Source organism: Hydractinia symbiolongicarpus, chromosome 4, assembly GCF_029227915.1.
Source record: "Hydractinia symbiolongicarpus strain clone_291-10 chromosome 4, HSymV2.1, whole genome shotgun sequence".
Lineage (NCBI taxonomy): Eukaryota > Metazoa > Cnidaria > Hydrozoa > Anthoathecata > Hydractiniidae > Hydractinia > Hydractinia symbiolongicarpus.
Window position 1 is genome coordinate 20,395,787 of NC_079878.1, and position 21,096 is coordinate 20,416,882.

Genomic DNA, 21,096 nt, shown 5'->3' on the forward strand with positions numbered 1-21,096 from the left:
ACTATCATCCGTTATTATCTTATCATTACGAACAATCATTATTTTCTTGTTACCTGTTCCAGATTTATTCGTAATAAAAAGTTTAACTGTTTTCCAAAAAGTTTTATTAGTTATTATTCCATTTTCCATTACGTTGTTAAAATGTTCTCTTATCGCTTTTCGACTCAAATTAACGCATTTGTTTCTTTGCTTTGTATACTTGGTGTTATTTTCCTTCGTTTTATTTTTATTAAAATTATTTTTTAGACGGGATCTTGAATAAATCGCTTTTCGTAATTCTTTATTCATAAAAGGAGCCTCGTTTCCGCGCACAAATTTAGTTTTTAATGGCGCGTGCTTGTCAATGACTTTTCGAAATATAAATACAAGTTCTTCGTAGTTTTTATTGGGATCTGTTTGATCACATTTAAAATCGACCATACTTAACTCTTCAAGAAAACTTTGCTCGTTAAAATTTTTAAAACACCTATATGATATCTCTTTTGCCTTAAGTCTCACTAAATGAGTCCTCATAAACGTGGATATCATATGGTGATGGTCACTCAGACCAGTTTTATCACATTGTTTATATCTTTGATGGGACCTTGCAATAGCATGGCGTCATACTTCGGTTGCGCACTAGGATAAGAAGGCATTGCATTGTATCCTTATCTAACGGTAAAATTCCGCATGAATTCTCATCCAAAAGTCGAATAGCTGCATTTAGCTTCCCCTACCGTCTAATGCCTTCCTCATGTCCTTCAAACCGTCCTCATGAGGAATACTGAGATAAAGTCCCACAACATCAATAGTACAGAAAATGGCATCGTGAGGCAGAGGTGGCAAATCTCTCAATTTACATAAAAAGTCATTCGTATCTTTGATGTAAGATTTAACTTTCCTAGAAAGAGGCTGTAGGTGAAAGTCAAGAAAAGAAGAAATTCTCTCTGTCAAATATCCACAGTTTGATATAACTGGCCTACCTGGAACAGAAGATAAACGTTTGTGTATTTTAGGTAATAAATAAAACCTACCTAACCGGGGTTATTTGACCATAAGATATTGAAGTGTCTTATCATCAATTTCCCTTTTAGCCTTTAGACTTGTAAGTGCATTAGAAATCAGTTTCTGCAGGCCAGGTAGAGGATCTTGGCTTCACTTTTCGTACACGTTCTCATTGAATAATTGACTCCCCGCCTCCTTAAGATAATCTTCCCTATCCCACCCCAGATCCTTTATCAGCTGGTTTGATAACGATAGACATGTCAGAACGCAGACTTCTAAGCGCTTCTTGTTCTGCTAATGAAAGATTACTATAATTTGATTTCTCAGCTTTTATAGACCTTAACTTCTCCTCAAGAACAGTTAGATAGATCTCAATAGCAGTATCCACATTTTTGGGAAGAAACTTAAAAGGTAACCTAAAGCATTTAGAAATTTTTTCACCCTCTTCCTCCGTAAAATGCCAACGCAACCTTGAGCGTCTACCGAATGCTTCTAAGTGTTGTTTTAAATGAGCTCTATCAAGTTCCTTCGGAGTGGATGAAAATTTAAGCCCTTTGATAAAATTTCGGCGTCTGAAAGTGCTCTTTTAGATAGGTTAAAAACATTAATAGACACAGATTTTCCTGTAATACGTCCATCACTCGAATGGTAGAGAGGTACTGCAGGCAGAGAGGCACTACTGAAGACATTTGTGTATTTATTTATTTATTTTTGCATATCTTTGGCCTATTAAATTAGGTTACTACGGTGAGTAATTCTTGTTCCGCTAACTAAGTTTCTTTTGGCAATGTTTTTTATTGTGTAATTAGGCTTTTTATTTTGTAATAAAGGTTTTTTATTGTATAAAAAGAACTTTTTGTTGAGAAAAATATACATAATTGTATTGTTTTAAACTTTGTAATTATTGTAAAGTAATAAACTGTAACCTTTTTTATATATATTCTGGAAGGAGACTCTTTTTGTACACCTGACGAAGAAATGATCGAAACGTAACATATTTAATAACAGAATAAGCACAACCGATCCCTGACACAGCGCCCAAATTTCTGGCTAATTAGTGTGTATAAATTGTCATACTGCAGTATTTAAATAATAAAATTATATAATAGATGGCTGAAAACTTTTAATGCCATGCCTGCAGCATTTAATCAACAAAGAACAATAGCGAAAACATGGCGTACTGAAGATTTGGTTGTTGAAGAGCTCCCATTTACTTTTCCCAATAAAGAAGTTAAGGGCTCATATGTAATTCAAGCAGCTCCATGGGGGTACCTAAAGTCACTTCCTTATCAAATTTTCAACCATCTTGACACTATGAAGGAGTAAGTACCATACAAAGTACAACACAAACTACAATAAGGCTACACATGGATAAAATATACATAATATCTGTATAAAACACAGAAATAATATCTACATATATCATTTATTACTCTCTATTTCCACAGTAACGATTTAATGGTTGGTCATTAAAAAATGAAATCCACGTCAAGTTGGGTGGGGACCATGGTGGCAAATCATTCAAAATGAACTACCAGCTATGCAACACAGCGAAACCAAATAGCAAGGACAACACTGTGGTATTTTCCATGTTTGAAACAAAGGATTACAGACCAAAATTAGTGCTAGCGTTAGTGGCGATAATGAACTTCTTGGTTCTATATATGGAATTACAGGAGAAAATGGTATGCAACTAATTTATCTTTTTTTTTTTATATTTTTTGTGACTAATTTTTGTTTTTACTCTTTCATTTTATTTTAAACAATGGCTGCTATTTTAATACCAATATCTCTGTTATGTGTGGAGATTTATTGCTGCGAAAGTTACTGGTACTTATTATTTTACAGGAAGACATAACTGCTTGTTTTGCCATAAAACATCACAAGAATTGAAAATTCCTCGACAAGAAAGATTAAGTATAGCACCGCGTACATTGGAATCATTATCTAATGATCTCCAGAGATTTAATGAGGATGGTGGCGATATAAAGTGGAAAAAGGAGTTTAACAATGTTATATGCGAGAGATCGTTCAATGTTCCTATTGACCAGGTACATTTTAGTTGATCAATTTACAAGGCTGAAAACCTTATATATGCACTTAGTTACACTTTCTAATATGCATTTTAATTTTTAGATAGCATTGCCTGCCTTACATATTTCCCTTGGTACATTTCTGAAATTTTTCAACATGTTGGAATCAGAATGTATCAATCTCGACATCAAATTAGCTGCCAGTACTGCTGTTTGGAAAATCAACACTAAGATTTTAAGCTTTAACGACTCTATTGCCATTTGCAATAAGATCAAGGATTGTGAGAGAACTGCGAAAGATTTTGAAGAAAAATTGGCCTTATTCACGAAGCAATTGCACTCAATATCCTGAAAAAACCTGAATTTGAGCATCATATTAAAGATATTTAATATCCACGCATTGACTTTCCATAAAGAAAAATGACTGAAAAAGTGAGTACACAATTTAATGCAAGTTAAAGCATTCAGAGAACTTTATAATGTGCATATCCTTCCGTGCAATCAGTTGTGTCAGTAACTCTTGATGACTATTTTTCTGTGTTTTTTATATTAGATATCTGAAGCAGAAGGACTACGAAAAGAACACAATTTAATGCAGTCAAGTGGGCCATGTTTTGGAAAACTTGACGATATATTGAAAAAATTAAACGTTGAACGACAAGCCTACCATGGAAAACGTTTTGTGGGCAACCATGTCCAAAAAATGTTGAAGGTATATACTTTAAATGTCGCAAGTCAAAGAAATCAAGTTATTTCTATTAAAGTAGAGATAACATACATATAAATATACCTGTTGGATGTTTGTTTATTGCCAGCTACACAACAAAACATGATCTATAATGAAAAATGCTTATACCAATAAAAAAGGAATATGTTCAACATATATCAACTTATATTTTTGTAGGATGGTAACATAATACAGCTATGCAATTCCATCCCGAAGCTAGTGTATGACATGGGACATTAGGGAAATGAAATTCACATGGAGTCTGTTGAAATTGGCAGAAAGTACAAGCAACTGTTCTCCTGTTGAGCAAAATGTCACAATTAGATGAACAGTAGAAACGATTTTGGCCCACAGTTAATTTCTGAATTAGGCACAGTTAAAAATATTTTTAACAATAACTGTCTAGTACTGGTAATTATTGACTTTTTCTGACTTTTTGTCACATCACTGCACCAAAGAGCTAATTTTTAAAATTTATGTACAGAGCAATCTATTGAGAAACTGATGGTCTTCCTGCGTACTAATTGGCCAGATGTTACGATAACGCCAAAGCTACACACGCTAGAGGACCATGCTGTAGATTTTATGAGAAAGTGGGGTACTGGCTTTGGATTTTATGGTGAGCAGGGTGCTCGAGAGCATACACCCTACCTTTAACAACTTAATGAGCGCATACCAACACATGAAGCCAGCAAGCAGACGTGTCGAGGCCATGCTTCGAGAGCACCTCACAAGGATCAACCCCAATGCCCAGAAGTTACGTCCTACAATAAGAAAGAGGAAACATGAGGAATAATGAAAGTCGTGTTGTGTAAATATATACTGTTTATATATAATCTATATAGTGTTTATATAAAAGTACTGTTGCATAAAGACAGTTTCTGTTATCTTTAATAAGAAAATAGTACCATTTTTGACGTCTCAGAAAGTTCAAATTTAAAAGACGATTCTCGTAATAAAAAAGTGGCAGCTACAAACCTTAAATGCAGTCTGGTACAACAATCCATCACCTTTAAGAAAATGTAATTTTTGAAGCATAACTTTGCGTACAGAAGGAGAAATCGTCTTCTTTAATTAGCAGCCAATTCTAGATAGTCAAAACACACACCCCTTTTTTGCTGCTATACAAGAAGAAAGCATGCGATCCAACAAGTCAATTTTGATTTTGTAAATGGTCCAAGGCCTACCCTATTAAAATAAAATGTATTCTGACAGAGATCTCTATCGCAAAGGCTTAAAAAAAGATTTTTTTTTTTTAGCACAGTAAAACTCATAAGTTCGTCGCCGCCATCATGAATTTACCACGCGGAGAAAAAAAAATTCACTACGTGGATTACCGTGTATCACGTATTGGGACTCTGAAAATAAGGAAGTGACTATTTTCCCGTATTAAAGCAAATGTGAATACTGGCGTATACGAGCATATCCTAATGCATACAGAAGTTAAGGGACTACACGCTTTCTCACAAATACGGGATACCCAATTCCGTATTTTCACTTATACCGCATAATGAAATCCGTATTCATATGGATGCGACAAAATAAGAACCGGTACTCTAACTAACACGGGATAATAAATGCCGTATTATTATTAATACGACAATAATAAATCCCGTATTACTTTTTATATGGCAACTTCGACTCTAGCTTTTTTCGTCTTGATGATAATTTAGGACAGCGAGAACAAGCCTTGGAGACAAAGTTGTACAACTACGACATAATATCTGTATTTCAGGAAATACTGACCAATCAGCCTGGGTTCCCCCTTTGTCTCAGCCTAGTTCATTATGTGTAAATATAACTGATGTATGTGCATGGGTTAAGGATGTATTAACAATCATGAAAGAATAACTTTATTTATTTATATCCGCTATGTACCATCGTTTTTCTCCCGGTTAAAAATATTAAAAAGAACTTAATAAAGAAAGACCACCGATCCATTAAAATACTCATTAAAACAAGCAAGAACTGTGCAACAACACTATTCTCAAACTATGAAAAAAAACTGAAGATTGCACCTATCAACAAATATTATAAAACATGTTAAAAATATGCCATTAAAATGGCACTATCCGCAGTCTATATTACTATCCTGCTTAACGCATATGTAACATATTAACATATCAAAAAATGTTGTGCAATGTAGTAAAAAAAAGATTTTTTCATTTTAAGACGTCAATGGTATAGCAATAAAACAAGCGGTATTTTGTACATGTCAATTTGTCACACGACGATGTCAATTTGTCACACGACGGATCATCTTCAAATAAAATAAGTCTCATATATAACAGACGTTAACTTTAGTGGAAAAACCTGCGTACTTATATATTTCAAAGAAATTTACTTCTAATGTAAAAAAAAACAAATAAAAATTAATAATAAATATTTACATTTAGAAGTAGATAAAAATATATAAATAGTTGCATATGCTAATATACTTATGCAGCCAAATTTTTATTTTCAATAAATCAAGCATTTGGCTGCATATTTTCATTATTGTTCAGGTTCTGGTTAACAAATTCCAAACAATGAATGTTAGGTTCCCTTCATGAGGGCTCTCCATAACGCCTAATAACACCAAGTGCAGTATCACATCTTCTAATTAAATCTGTTGCCAATACTTTCCCGTTTCGAAGAATAAAAAAAAATCATAATGGTAGCTTTTTGGAGGGTAAACAGAAAAAACAATGAACAATGAACAAAAAAGCAGTTTCCGCTGATGTTTTAATTTTTGAATTGGAAAGATCAAATTCCCACAAGCAATAATCTCCCTTATTTACATGAAGTTACAGACGAACTAAGAACTAGGATGGCAATAAAAACACCAGTTACTATTTTCAAATTGAAGGGCAAATAGGTTAACAGGCCGGTGTCACCGGGAAAGAATACTCCCTTAAAAAAGTACTCTCCAGTACTTATTTCCGGAAAATAAGAACTCCCCAGTATATATTTCCTACGTAAAAAGTACTACCAACAAGAGTAACATTTGGAAATATATCGTCGGGTGGCATTATTACAAACATTGAAAATTTTTGAAAATAAAGATAAAATTTGAATATTAAAAAATGAGCTTTTTTCCTATTGAATTTGAAAATGTCATTTTCATGGTAAAAAAGCTTTAAACAACGCTGAATTCGAGAGAGCAATTTATTTTTAACTTTTTTTTTAATTTATCTTTCATCAGATCATCAAAAACTCAACATTAAAATCTATTAAAAAACGCCACGTCAATCGTATAAAGCTAAAAAAATATAAAGTATACATAAAGCTTTACAAATTTTTAAAGTGGGCAAAATATAAGAAAATTATCGGTTTAGCAATGAAACAAAAAGAAAAAAAACAAAGTAAGAAAGACGAACATTCGATATAAATTGGATTTCGAGATACTACATACTACGTACTTATATGATAAACTAAATTAGTCCAAGTTAAAAGTCTTAAATTTTTTTTTCTTTTGATAATATATTTGTTGAAAAAAACCATCAACAAACAAATTTCGGTCTATTCGACCACAAGGAAAAACAAAAGTGAAAGTGTAAAATTAACAAATATCAACATAACAACAAATCATATTTCAGACACCTAAGGGAAGAGTCTTAGTTTTTGTTCCTCCAAACACGATATAACATGTGCTCGCATTTTGTCCACCACAAATATGACATAAGAGGATGACTTTCCTTCTAGAATCTCAGCTGCGAATGTTATCGCAAAAAGCCCACAATTATAGCTATCAAGTTGCCTTTTGCTTCAGTAGAAGATATCACCTCAGTTCCTAGGAAGTAATTTTTGTATAAAGACTGGATTGCTTTTCTAGAGGAATGTGTTAGAGTATCGTTTAAGCTGTCACAAACTTGAACTTGACTGTTGGAACAAAAGCTTAAGATCCATAAAATAATTGAAATTTTAGCTATTCTCCTTAATTTCTCCTTATTTCTTTATGTTTTCTGATCGTAACTTTTTTGGAAATGTGTTTATGGATTGGTCATCACCAGTGAAATAAGACATATTTCTCTTTTACCTGAAATCCTATATTTTTTTATATTTCAGGGCATAATTTATATGTATATTTGTATATGCATAATTTTCTTATCATAGAACATAGTATGTAACATTAAGATGGAGAACTTAAATTGGTTTTCCCCTTAATTATCCTTATTTTTTTATTTTCTTATTCTCGTTTGCAGCAAAATATCCTTAAAAAATGTCAATTTGTCTTCTTAATTCACCTAAATATCCTTACTTTTGTTCTTATTTTATTAGTGGTCACCCTGTTGTAGAGGTCCAGGCACACCGATGGCAAGACGCTATTCTTTTTTGGTTGGATGATTGCTCGGAATCTCGAACAAGTATTTTTAATGGATTCATAAGCAGCGACATCATTCTTTATTGATAGCTCTAAAATCATGAGGACTATCAAGGTCAAAATAATTTTTCTGTGCTTTTTGAGGAAATTGTACAATTTTTGGGGTGTGATGCAAGGTCTTCAGCGGTTGTTGCGGGTTGGCATGCGGGATGATCGGCAGTCGCTGTTGGTTTGCATGCAGGTTGTTCGGCGACCGTTGTTGTTTGTGATGCAGGATGTTTGGCGGTTGTTGTGATGGGGCATTTCAAACAGTGCGTCACTTTGCAAAAATGCAGCAAAATGGTAAATAACTACTCAAGGAGAGGAACATTTGGAACAGGTAGAAATAACTATGTGAAATAACTGGAAGACTATAAACAGAATTTATTAAATGTGCTTTCTTCTCGGTAAATTCTATTAGTGATGTAATCTGTAACTCCGTAACGTATTTCTCCTTTGCATTTTTAATGTGGAAACAGCAACTTGTAAAGGAGATTATATTTCATGTGAAGATTATATCTGAAGCATAACTGCCTTAGCTCTTTGCTTACAATTGCAACCCATATACAATTATTATGAATCAATTTATGTTTAAAATGGGAATCAGAATAAAATTTATTTGTAACTTCATCAATTTTGGTCTGAGTCACTGTTGCATAGTATTCCATTAATAATTTATGAAGTGGTTTCCAATGATGCTCGCCAGAGCTACTAGTGTCAAAATAAGTAGGTAAAACATGAAACTCCTTTAACATAAAAAAAACATAGTGCATCTAACTCCTTTTTACGCTCTCTCCAATATGTATTGGTGTTTGGTAGGTTTGCGGAGATACTGATGATCTTTCTTGGAACACTTTCATCCTGTTCTTCAAAGTTTTTGTAATTCCTCAACTGTTAAATGTGCATCATTGAGTTGCTGAGCATCAACAAAACTACCTTGAGTAAGTGCTTTTTTACGCAATCCAAGATTTAACAAGTGAAACTTTAAAAATGGGTGCTGTGTAACCTTGTTATCACCTGTAAAATATATATGTTCAACCCAATCAAAATAGTCTAATGAGTGTAATTGCTTAATTGTGATATCGCAAGTTCCATTCACAAATATCTGAGGGTAGGAAATTGTGAAAAATCAGGTGTACTTAACTCTCTAATAGGTGTATCTTATTTGTTTTGGTTACAGCAAGTGGAAGCAATATTTCCTTGTTTGATAACTTACTCTAGCATATCTTGATCATCACCTAAAAACTTTTTTAACATATTTTTAATTTTTTCCTCAAAATTTTGTAGTGCCAAAGGGGTAACTATGCCAGACCATGATGCTATCTCTTTATTTGGATCTAATTAATCAAACTGGTTTTTTGCAGGACCTTTATCTTGTTCATCACTGTTTGTTTCAGAAAGATGTACCACTGGAATCCCCTCTATCTCACTCCTTCCCATTGGCAAAATATCTAATCTATTTTGCTCTATCATGACATCACTATAATATGGATTGGGTGTCACTAAAAAGTACTTTCCATTTAATTTAATTCCTGAACAATGGTTAAAACCTTATACTTATTATAACCTGAGACCAGTGAATCTACACCATATGTGGGATAACCAAACACAAGTCCTTTTAATGCTGTCTCAATTTTTGTACCTGAGACAAAGTATTGTTTACTAGAAGTGTTCTTTTTCTTTAACAAGGATATGCTGATTTCTGATGGTAACAATGGATGTGAGGTTGCAATCTTCATATTGTGTGGTATAGCAACAGCATGACCTTTTGATGCTAACATACCATATTTTAATGAGTGAACATACATTGCTACCTGAATCTTTCGAATCAAGTTTCCATGAAGGTTAACGACTTTAAAAAAAATGGAACCTCTGAGAAATGCATGTTATTATGGTATATAGAATCTAAACAATCAAGGTGTGGTATGTCAAAAAATATACCAGAAAATTTGGCAGCAAAATTTGACTCTCCTTTTCTCTTTCGTGCAAGAAATATACTATGACAACGGGAACATTTATTATCTGCAAAGATTTTCCAATTTGAAATTATACGCCCAGTTCTGTGTTGAAACAAATCAGATGGCTCAGTTTCATAAAAAAATGGTCTAGTCTCCTTACAAGTTGCATATTTTCACCCTCCTGGAATCTCTCGGTCATGTGATAAACATTTGGGCCACTAATATCTTGACCTACCGATCATTAGTTTTTTTATCATGGGCTTGAATATCATTTTTTAATTTTCTTCTCCTAGCCTTTCTTTTTGTTTTGTTCTCATTCACATCACCTGCCAGTACAGAGGCTTTCTTAACATATTGTCTTTAACTTTCGTCTTCTGGCTTTCCTTTCTTCCTTACTTTCTGTAGAAGACGGATAGTTTATTTGACATTCATGTTTTAGCTTTTCTTCCACTTAATTCATTTCCAAAATATTACTTTGTCCAATTGTTTTCAAAACATTCTTTCTTTGTTTACCAGAATCAACATTAGAACCTACAGGAGCACTTGTAATATTATTTCTTTTGTCAGATTTAGCATTGCTGTTTGCTTTATTATTCTGTACTTCACTTTTAGGTTCGGTTTAACTTCTTATTGGAGATGAAGAAGTAATTTCAAAATAAATTTCCTGTTGATTTTCTTTTAATTGTTTTGACGGTGCAAGGACTTTTACCCGATTTACATACTCATTTGTATTTATGGAATTTATAGGATTATAGCTTTTTTCGACAAACCGTGGTAAGATGCTGTTTAGTCTTACAATTTTTGATTGACGTTGCCCAGAATTACTCGAAATAACCCTGCCACTAGACTCTAGAAGTTTACATCTGCATATGTTCGTTTTATATTATTAGGTTTATCAATTCTGTTTATGAATATTTGTTTTGCCAAGGTACTTCACAGGAAAAGAATAAAGATTGAAAAATTTTGTTTTCATGGCCCAACAAAATATATCGACCAGTGTATTCGTTTAAATCGGGCGCTATGTCCATAGAAGATAATAATGGCCAAAATATGCTATAAGGATACTTAGGTGTACTGTCTGCTTTAGTAACACTAATCACTGTATTGAGCATGATTGCAGTTGCATGGATAAATAGTTCATTTGCATGCACACCTAAGTTAAACTGATCAAAAGTTGACTGATTGGCACTCTCACTTGTGTGTGTTTTGTCCCAGGTTAAAACAAAATCGTCATAACGGTATTGACGCACAAAACTTGATATTTCAACTCGTAAGTCTTTATGGGTTCCAGCAAAATTTGGTTCAAAATTTTTATAAATTATTTCCAAAACTGCATGATAAAAACATCTCCAGCAGTTAGCCTTTCATAGTACACATTCAGTCCAATAGATCGTGCCTTAAACACATTTTTTTGCAGCATTCTGACGATGCAAACTTGCAAACGCATTCACAATCGAGATCACCATGATGTCTAATTATTACTGTTAAAAAATATATGAAAGTAAACTTGCATTTCTGGTGCCTAATAAATACACTTTTCCAGACCCTGGACATAGCTAGTATTCTAAGTTCCTGCTATTAGTTAATTGACTGGAAGACATTAAAAAACATATTTTTCATGGTTACCTCAAGCACCAAAGAATAGTTTAGGTAGCAAGGTACATTAAACCACAACATGTAAAAATAAAAATTAGGTCACCCAGACCGTCACAAGTCACTATTCTTCTGTTGCATGAAAAGGATTCCACGTAAATATACCAATGTAAGCTGATAATTTAATTTTTTTTAAATCTTTTTATTAATCAGCCGATAAGTACAACACGTTTTGGCGCGTTATAAACGTTCAAATTAAAAAAGTGCACCTTCCAAGAAAAGGTGCAAGCTTTACAACTCAAAATTTTAAGCGAAAAGAATAACAACAAAAAAGCGGGAAGATTTAAACGCTTATTGATTATTATCAGGACTTGCTAAAAACTATATGAAAAATTGAAGAAGAAAAATTATTACAATCATTTTGTATGCAAATACAATCCCACATCATGATACAAATATAAATACACCAGAACTAACAAGATATGTGTGTTTTTAATTACCTAAAATATGTATTTGGGTTAGGTCTGTAAAATACACGATAATTAAAATTAGCCGATAGCTGTTTGATGATTGCTCAAGTGATCCTCCTAGTCTTTCGCTTTCGGCAAACGGAAAATCGGAATATAAGGGGGGGGGGGGGTGGTACAAAGCCAACTTATTGGCATTTTTAGCTTACTTTTATTACAGTTGCTCGATCCAAACTTATGTATTCTAGTAGACAAAAAATAAGCTACCTTTTCGTGAAAAAATATCACTCATATTTCCTTACGCTGATTTTATATGATTTTTTTTCTATCGAAATTTTGAGAATCTCAATAATTCTCTTGGTATACTCCGCGTAGCAAACGTGCTTCACAATTTCGTTTCTCTCGCGAAGCTCAATTGCTTCGCAAAAATGGCTAGAGTGTAAACCTTAAAGACTTGTCTCAAAATCCCAAAGGTTATTCTGATATTATTATAAACCATGGTTATCAGGTCTAATTCATGAAAACAATATTGAATATATCATTAAAACCTTACTCACTAGCATTGTCACTTGTCGTATATGTTACTTAAATGAATTCAGAAAGGGACTCCAGGTTTTTAAAGTTAGTACTTGTCCACACCTTTTCGCTCCTATGTTAATGACACAGATATCTGAAAGATAAATGAAACATTCATTGCGTCGTCATTAAGGCCAATATATTAAGAGAAATAATCAAGAAAACTCTAAATTGAGGAAATGATAATGGACTTAGTTAAGGATCTTTTTTCAAAGTAGACACAAAAGAAATTAAGACTGCTGGTTCTACAGTTGCATTCAGTGTCAACAGAGTTGATGATATTGAAGAAGACACTAAACAATTTAAAAACTCACTACTACTTTGTTTTAATGTTGGTTTAAAAATGTTCTTTCTCTGCCCCTTGATTAAGATGTCCGATTTTGCTAAGCAAAATATCTTGCCCCCCCCCTCCCCATCCCCTTTTCCTCCCCCACCCTATTTTTATCAAAATTATTTCTTACACACTTGTGAAAACCATTTTCTTGATCCATTAAATTCTTCTACTTTAATTCTATTATGCATTTCATTTTAAATAGAAAATGTAAACAGAGTATGTGTACGTGACTTAGTTGTTTCGTTTACAGCAAAAGTCCTTTATTATTAATCACACTTTTCATATTGTTGTACAGTTTGCCACAAAGTGTTGGTTGTTTGAACATGACGATCCTAAACTTTTGGTGGATTTCCTTGGTCGTTTTAGTTAATTTTGTCAAATGGTATAATTGTGCATATTATCTCAAGTCACTCAAAAATATAAAATACAAAATAACAACAGTGATACCTTCCTGCAGTTCGTTGTTAACATGCGTCCAAAAATGCAGTTTCAAAAATTTGGATGCTGTTTATAAGGGTGAGATATGTAACTGCGTTATTGTTGATACAAAGAAAGATGAAATTGATGAAATTGAAGAAAAACTGACAGAAGTTTATTTGGCGATAAAGGATGTAAGTTATCTACTTTGTTTTTCTTTCTCCTTCTTCTTTTTCTGCTCCTCCTTTCTTTTCTTTTTTTCTTTTTTTTTTCTCCTACGGTTATTTTATTTATTTATTTAGCCTTCGAGTCATTTGGAGAAAAGGCATCAACCAGGTATGACATTATTTCTGTACTTTCTGATGTACCATTTGTCAATTTTGTATTGATTTAAATATTTAGGGCAATAATTCGACAAGTAACCATGACTTTGTCAGCATTTTCAAATAAGCATGAACATTTGTATGTTTAGCCTCAATTAATCTCTCGCGTGGAAAACCAGCAAGACAAATAAGCGTAGAAAATCACTTTTGGAACTTAGACGCATCACTTGGAGTGGACGGAAATACAAATGGTGATTTTAATGCCAAATCATGTTTTCAAACAATTAATAATAATGAACTAAACCCATGGTGGGAGGTCAACCTCCTTCAAAACGCTGTTATAACAAATATTGTTTTATATCCTCGCACTGATTGATGCCACCTCAGAGCAAATAATTTAAAACTGCTGGTGAAATCTGCTGATCAGAATTCCTAGAGTTTATGTGCATTTATCGAACAACTGGGTCCGACACCATATGATCAAAAATGCGATCATCATGTGGTTGGACGTTTTGTTCGACTTGTACAACACAACACAGACGTTTTGCACTTGTGTGAAGTGGAGGTATTTGGGTATTTCTTGTAACTAACAAACTGCCTGAAAATGAATTTTACCTAGCTTAGTTACGAAGTAGATCATTTTTGTTGTTTATTGATTTGAATTTTTGTACATAAGAATGTATTGAACTCCCTCATGTAAGAAATTTTGCGCATTTGCACTACCAAATTTAACTGAACAAAAAGTACAAAAAAAGAAAAAAAAAGAAACTATTGGATTTTGTTTTGGAACAAAAAAGTCTAAAAATAAAATAAAAGATTCCAGCAAACATTGAACTACTAAGATTCTTAAACAGCTTTAAAAATTTATTATTTTATCTCATTTTTCTTAAACATCTCAAATTTCAGCGCGTCTGAAAAGCACTATTACTTTATTTAGTAGGATAAAAATAATAATTCTCAAAAATGAAACTCAGCGGTTGGTATTTTTATTTTTTCATTTTTGCCGTTCATCTTATAGAACTGATTCAAAAAATGTTATTTCCTTACAAAAGGCTTCTTCTATTGAGAAACCAATAGACCTCTGTTTTATAAAGTTTTTAAAATGTTGGTTGAAGATACATCTCAGTATATCTTATATGTGAATACAATTTAGATATCATCTGGTTGAGTTTTTCTCGTATTTTGATTAATAATCTACACGAATTATATGCTATGATTTTATTGTCTATTGAGAAACGAGTGCAATTTTCACTTATTTTTCAATTCCACAGTGCATTATAAATTGTGAAATTTCTTACACGATCCACATGCATTATCTTGTAATAACTTTATTGACTGTAGAACAAAGAACTTTATGAAACATGCCTGGAACTGAGTAATAATCTACAGAGTATACAATGATTTTACTCGGTTTATATAATAAACTAGCTATTTGCCTCAAGGCTCGTGAAATATGTAAACGGGGACATAAAACGCTCAAGAAATAATTTTCGAAATTTTTTTTTCGGCACTGTGCTATGACTAATACTATATCTTCTCCGTAAAACATTTGTAAACTTTAAAATATAATGAATAAAATAAACATTACACTTTTTAAATTTATTCCACGTCTCTCTGCGTTCTATTTGTAATTATTAATTTGTTTATTCAGAAGTAGCCACAAAAACGTATGTGTTATAATTTCGTTCGACAAGTATCTTTGCATGACGCAAAACCAACCTTAGGTTCAGGGCTTGTTGCGTGTTTTTTTATATGAGGATGCAACGAAAAAAAGCAAGCTCTCACGTGATAAACTAACGTTCGCGCGTAAGTGCTTGCTTAATTATTTAATTATTTTCAATACATCAGATCCACTTCGCAGAGTATTTATATGTGCTAATATATCTTTATTTCAGGGAAACCGGTAACAACAATGCAATTCAATATCAAGGGCGAGCATTCATGTGGCCTTAATTCATTATTACGTAGATGAAACATTGGTGTCTAGAACCTTGTAGTAACTTAGTTAAAAATACGTTTTTAAGTTAAAGGTTTTTTGATGACGCCATTAAACCGTCCAATCCGAAACGGATTCGGCGACCCAGGTTTGTGAAAGTTACCCAATTCGCTCCCAGGGTGTCCCCAGTTACCTGCGCGTTAAAAAAATGTCTGGCGTCACCACCTCGTTTTCAAGTTATTTGGCCTCAAAAGTTTTAAGTGCATTGTAATGGCTTCATTAATTTAAAGTAGGATATTGGCGTTGCATTGAAGTTATAGCGTCGCGCCGTAGCGTTAGAAATTTTAACATTTGAGACATAGCTTTTTCAGCTAGATCATAGGAAGATGAACACATTCACTTTGCCTATTACAGACAATGGCTAGAAAACGCGACAATATTTTCATCTTAACATGCAAAATATTAAAAACCATAATACTAAGATTTTAGAAAACAAGAAGGTCAAAAAACAAACTACAAACTTTCAAACTGATTACATTATATCGTCAACTAAGTACGCCGTCATCGTCAGAACTTTGAAGCATACGGGGACAACCTCGTTCCCAGCGCCTGTTGTCTCTCTTTTTATCCCGGGACGGCGAGACAAACATGGTCCTGGAGGAGGCCTCGTCACGTGACCCTCCAATACATATTTGTCTCAATGAACCAAAGTTTTATACTGCTCGTATATTGCCCTTGAGTGTTTTCTAAATACATAAATATACAATCATGTTATTTAGGCTTTTGTTTACTTGTGTTTACTTGTAGACTTTCATGCAATTTAGTTATGTGTATTTTACTGAATTGGTTGGCTAGCAGGCACTGGGTTGCAAAACTAACTTTTGTAGCTACGGGTGGAAATTGGTGAATGATTTGCCCACCTGACCATAGCACTTCGTTGGTTCTCTAAGGTGCAAATATGGCTACATAATTTTCAAATGGTGTCATTCTAGGTGCCTGACTGAAGGTAGCTAGGCAGAAATTTAACTTTATATTAACATTTCATTTTTTATTCATTTTGGCGGATTTGGCTCATTTACTGTAAGTTTATATCTGTGTCTGCATTACTGCTTTTATATGATGACCAAGATTTTGCTGTATGAATCCCAAAGTTGCTTTTTTATTATTGTTTTGCACGAAATTTATTTAAACAATAGTTAACTGAAACTGAGTTCGAGCCACCCATTACTGATAAATTCTGCTTTTTCTCTTCTTAATGACATGTTTTTAAAACGCCATACAGCTTTTTTATTTTTCACTCAACAAGCGCACATTTTATTGCACACACAGTTATACAAAAACAAGTTTTTTTATCTAAAACATAAATAATCCAAAAATTTGATCAAAAGCATTATGCAGGTTTGAAAACTGAAATCGACAAGTCCACATGTGATCTGTTTTGTCGATTCAAATAATGTATCATTATCAGTTTAGAAAGAATTGGTATACGACTTTACCAACAGCGAAGTATTGTTAACCTTAATAGAAAAAAGTGTTTGGGAAATAATTTTTTGAGGATAATATTTTGGGGATTTTGGACCAAAGTTAAGTTCCACATAGTCGCACTTTTTAGAGCTTATCAAAATTCTGTTGCTGTTCAAAAAACGCTTTTTAATTGATACATACTTCTATGTTCATTGTTATCATTCTGCTTGGAAAATATTCAAAATGCCAAACTAGCTAACCGTAAAGATTAATTCAGTATTCTCATAAGAGCATCCAATCACAAAAAGATATTTCTTGCAAATTATTTTTTTGTTTACTGGCATCATTTTAGGTTGAATCTTAGCTGACCTACTTCTAAGGTTAGAATAGCTTTTAAAATTTTATCTTAATCAAAATTGATATGTTGTCACAAACAGCTTATCGGCGTCTCTGAAAAGGGCTAAATTCTGAAACTCAGAAAGTATGATGATAATAGAACTATTTTTTGACTCAATTTCATCAAACCAATCTAAAACCATATCATACCAAATCTTAAGTCAATATTTTAATTCTTACTGAAATTAGGGGACACTATATATACTACCCGGTTTAGACCTTTTTTGTTATTTTTTTATGTTCACTGCTTTATAATTAGTATTAAAACTCTTGAGATAAGATATCATAGTGTTGAGCTGTTCAATATCTACCACTATCTTTAGTACATCTTGGATTTAACCATATGCCAGATTGAGCTCTCAATCAAAGTGTGACTCAAAATTTGATTGGGTTCGATTTTCTGAAATTTCTTCATATTCATGTTAAAAAAGGCTTAGCCAGAATCAGTTTAAGAAATTCCTCCTACCTTTTCTCTTTTTTTATGCCTCGTGTAAAATTATCGTTTATCGGATTGGTCTGAAAGTACTCCATAACAAGTTTCAAGTCAATAACTTTATTTTTTAACGAAGTTATTGTAAATTTTCTTGAAGTAGACCGGGTAAATGATAAAATGGCTCCGACGGTTAATCTACTGGCTTTTTATATTTTTTTATGGTAACCAAAGCATATAAAGTAATAAAATATGCCCACTAATAACAACCTGATATAATTTAAAACGTAACGGTACATATATTTTGTAAAAAAAACATTTTCGATACTTTGTGCAAAATTATTTTGTCTATAAAGGGCATGGACGACACTAGGTCTCCTTCAGCTAGTAATTTTATGTAACGTCATTCTTTGCATAAAGCTGCAAGTTAAACCTGGCCCCTTTAAAACAAGTTGAGTTTCTTTTTTTTCTTTCTTATCTTGATAGTTTGCTAGGTATAGTGTGCTAGCAAGCTACTTTTCTAGCTTAAACTTTCCCAGCTATTGAAATATTGTCATGTAAGCTGTATTACTTTATGATGTCTTATTTTATACTCTCATTACTTAGTGATGCTTTTTATTAAATTTTTCACTTTAAAAAAACATGATACTGATACAGCTCCTCCGCCATTTTAATACGAACAGCTTTCTCCTGTTCGTCACAGACTCGCCGCCTCGCCAAAATGTTTTGTATGACTCAATAATTATGTGACATATCCGCGCCAATCAGGTATCATATCAGACCAGCCTCCTCCAGGGCCATGTTCGTATCGTTGTCCTGGGGTCAGAAAAGATACAAGATGCTATGGGGACGAGGTTGGGAGGGGCCGTGAATTAGATGGAAGAGTATTTAATGCACATTTTGAGCTACGCAGACCCACAGCCCACGAGGTCTACTTTCTCCCAATTTCCCTCATGGCTTGGGTTAACCCGGGGCTATGGTAGCATTCACTCGCCCATATTAATTCGCCACCGCTGGGGGATCCGAATCCCGTTCAAAGTGCCAGAGTTATAACCACTAAGCTAACGGTTCCATTGAAAACAGCTAACTATTCTGTTACTGGCTAATTATCAGTTCAACCTGAATGCACAATTTGCTTGAAAATCTTTCTTGAACTCACCCAAAGTATCACAAAATATTTTTCTAAGACCTGATTTTTACAAATCTCACGAAAATCTCACCATAATTTTATCTTAAAGTGACAACTAACATTTCCTCTAGACTAATTGGGGAAACGTAAGGTTTTTTTAGTTATTACAGGATATAGAACGAGATATAGCACTTCCTAAATAAAGATTTGGGTGTAAAGCAACGTTTGTTTACTTCTTTTACTAATAACCTAATACTTTGAATGAGTCTTTGTTCATACGCAAATATGTTTTATATTCTTGTGCGGCTTTCATTCTCAATTCATTTAAAATTGCATTGTATGCACTGCTTTCTTCTTTGCCCCATGACTTCTTCCAAACAGACCGTTTCCGGTTTTTTTCCTTTCTTTAATCCCCCTCTTCCTCAATAAAAAAGCGGCCATTGGCATAAACACAACCTTTCTCTTTTGATTCATGATTTAACATGCTGAGAGATTTTACGAATAGGCACTTCGGGTCATTTTATTGACTTCGATATAATCGTTCAATTTATTACCGTCGTAAAGGTATGAAAAGAGAGAAAAAATTTCAATAAACTTTTGATAACGAAGTCAGATTTTATCTTTGATTAAAGCGTTGGGACAAAGCGGTGATGAACGGGTTAACACATAAAAAGATGACATTAGACTGTCCCGTTTATGAACTGTACGAAGTTAAAAGATGAGTCAAAAAAATTATAATTATCTATTTACATTGATGCAATCCTAACAATTAGGAATGTTATTTAAATTAGATCATTTGGATGCGAACCAATTGCTTTCTCGGCCTTGTTTAACCAAATATTGTATGAGGATATGTCGGTGAATGCGTACCTTCTGGATTCGAAACACGTTATTCGAAATGTCGTGCGTTTCTTGTTCTGATAAAGACAATGTGCCAAATATAACCAGCTCGGACCCAATCACCGCCGCATTTGCTTTAAATACGGTGCATAAAAAAACACAGACAAAAAGAAGTCCAACAGACTAAATAGATATAAAAAAATATTTTTTTGACACAGAGTATAGGGTGGCACAGCTAGGTTTATTTTCGCTTATGGAGGGGATTTCGGTTTTACATGTAAATTTATAGCTTATATGAAAGAATATTATGTAAAAAAAGCCTTGACACCGGCATTTTTATATATTAAGAAAATTCCTATTTCAAAAACACAAACAAAACCAAATCAAAGAGATTGCATCAAAGGTAGGAACAAGACATGATGTTAGAAAATCCTAAAGCTGTTTTCCAATTCAAGAAATTTTTAAAGGTCTGTTCATGCGTACTAAATGGTTAACACGATTTGAATGGAGATTTTCCTCTTTATTCCGTCCCAGCGGTTACGCAAGTTAATATAATAAGAAAAGCTTTGAGCGGAATAATAAAAAAAGTCCCCGGTGACAGTGCCGCAACGACAATTTTAATATCTGGGAGCCTATATAGAAAAATAACATATATGAATTTCAATTTATATAGTAACAATCCGTGGCGCCCTCATGGTGGGCGTCGAATGAAAACAATTAACATCTCTAGATTGGCGGAAAATGCCCTTCCAAATGTTAACGATCTCATGGTTCAATGTTAAAAATCACCATGAATCTTCCATATTTTTATAATTTAGAAAAGCTGCATTGTTTAATTGGCATTAGATTTAGATAATAATTTCCATCAGATTTACATTACACGACTACAAAAAAATTAGCCTGTGGAAAATCCACGAGTTCACCCGTCCTTTTTATACCGCATTGCGTGCTTCTCGCTATTGCGCAGCTAAGCTACCATTTTGCGTGACAGACAGACAGACAGACAGACAGATACGGGCATTATAATATAGTTGATAACAACACTAAAAAATTTTTGAAAATATACATCGCATTTGAACTTTTTAAAATGTGTCCCCATTCAGTGATTTTTATAATAATGATTTATGGGAAGGATCCTAATATTCCT

General features: G+C 33.3%; 1 long non-coding RNA gene across 1 annotated transcript; it reads right to left on the minus strand.

Moving 5' to 3' along the window:
* Positions 1–3,798: 3,798 nt before the first annotated feature.
* LOC130641738 (uncharacterized) lies at positions 3,799–5,818 on the minus strand. Its single transcript, XR_008982500.1, has 3 exons — positions 4,723–5,818; positions 4,421–4,508; positions 3,799–3,851 (listed from the first exon to the last, which is right to left on the minus strand). It is a non-coding gene; the product is annotated as an uncharacterized LOC130641738 (long non-coding RNA).
* Positions 5,819–21,096: the final 15,278 nt, after the last annotated feature.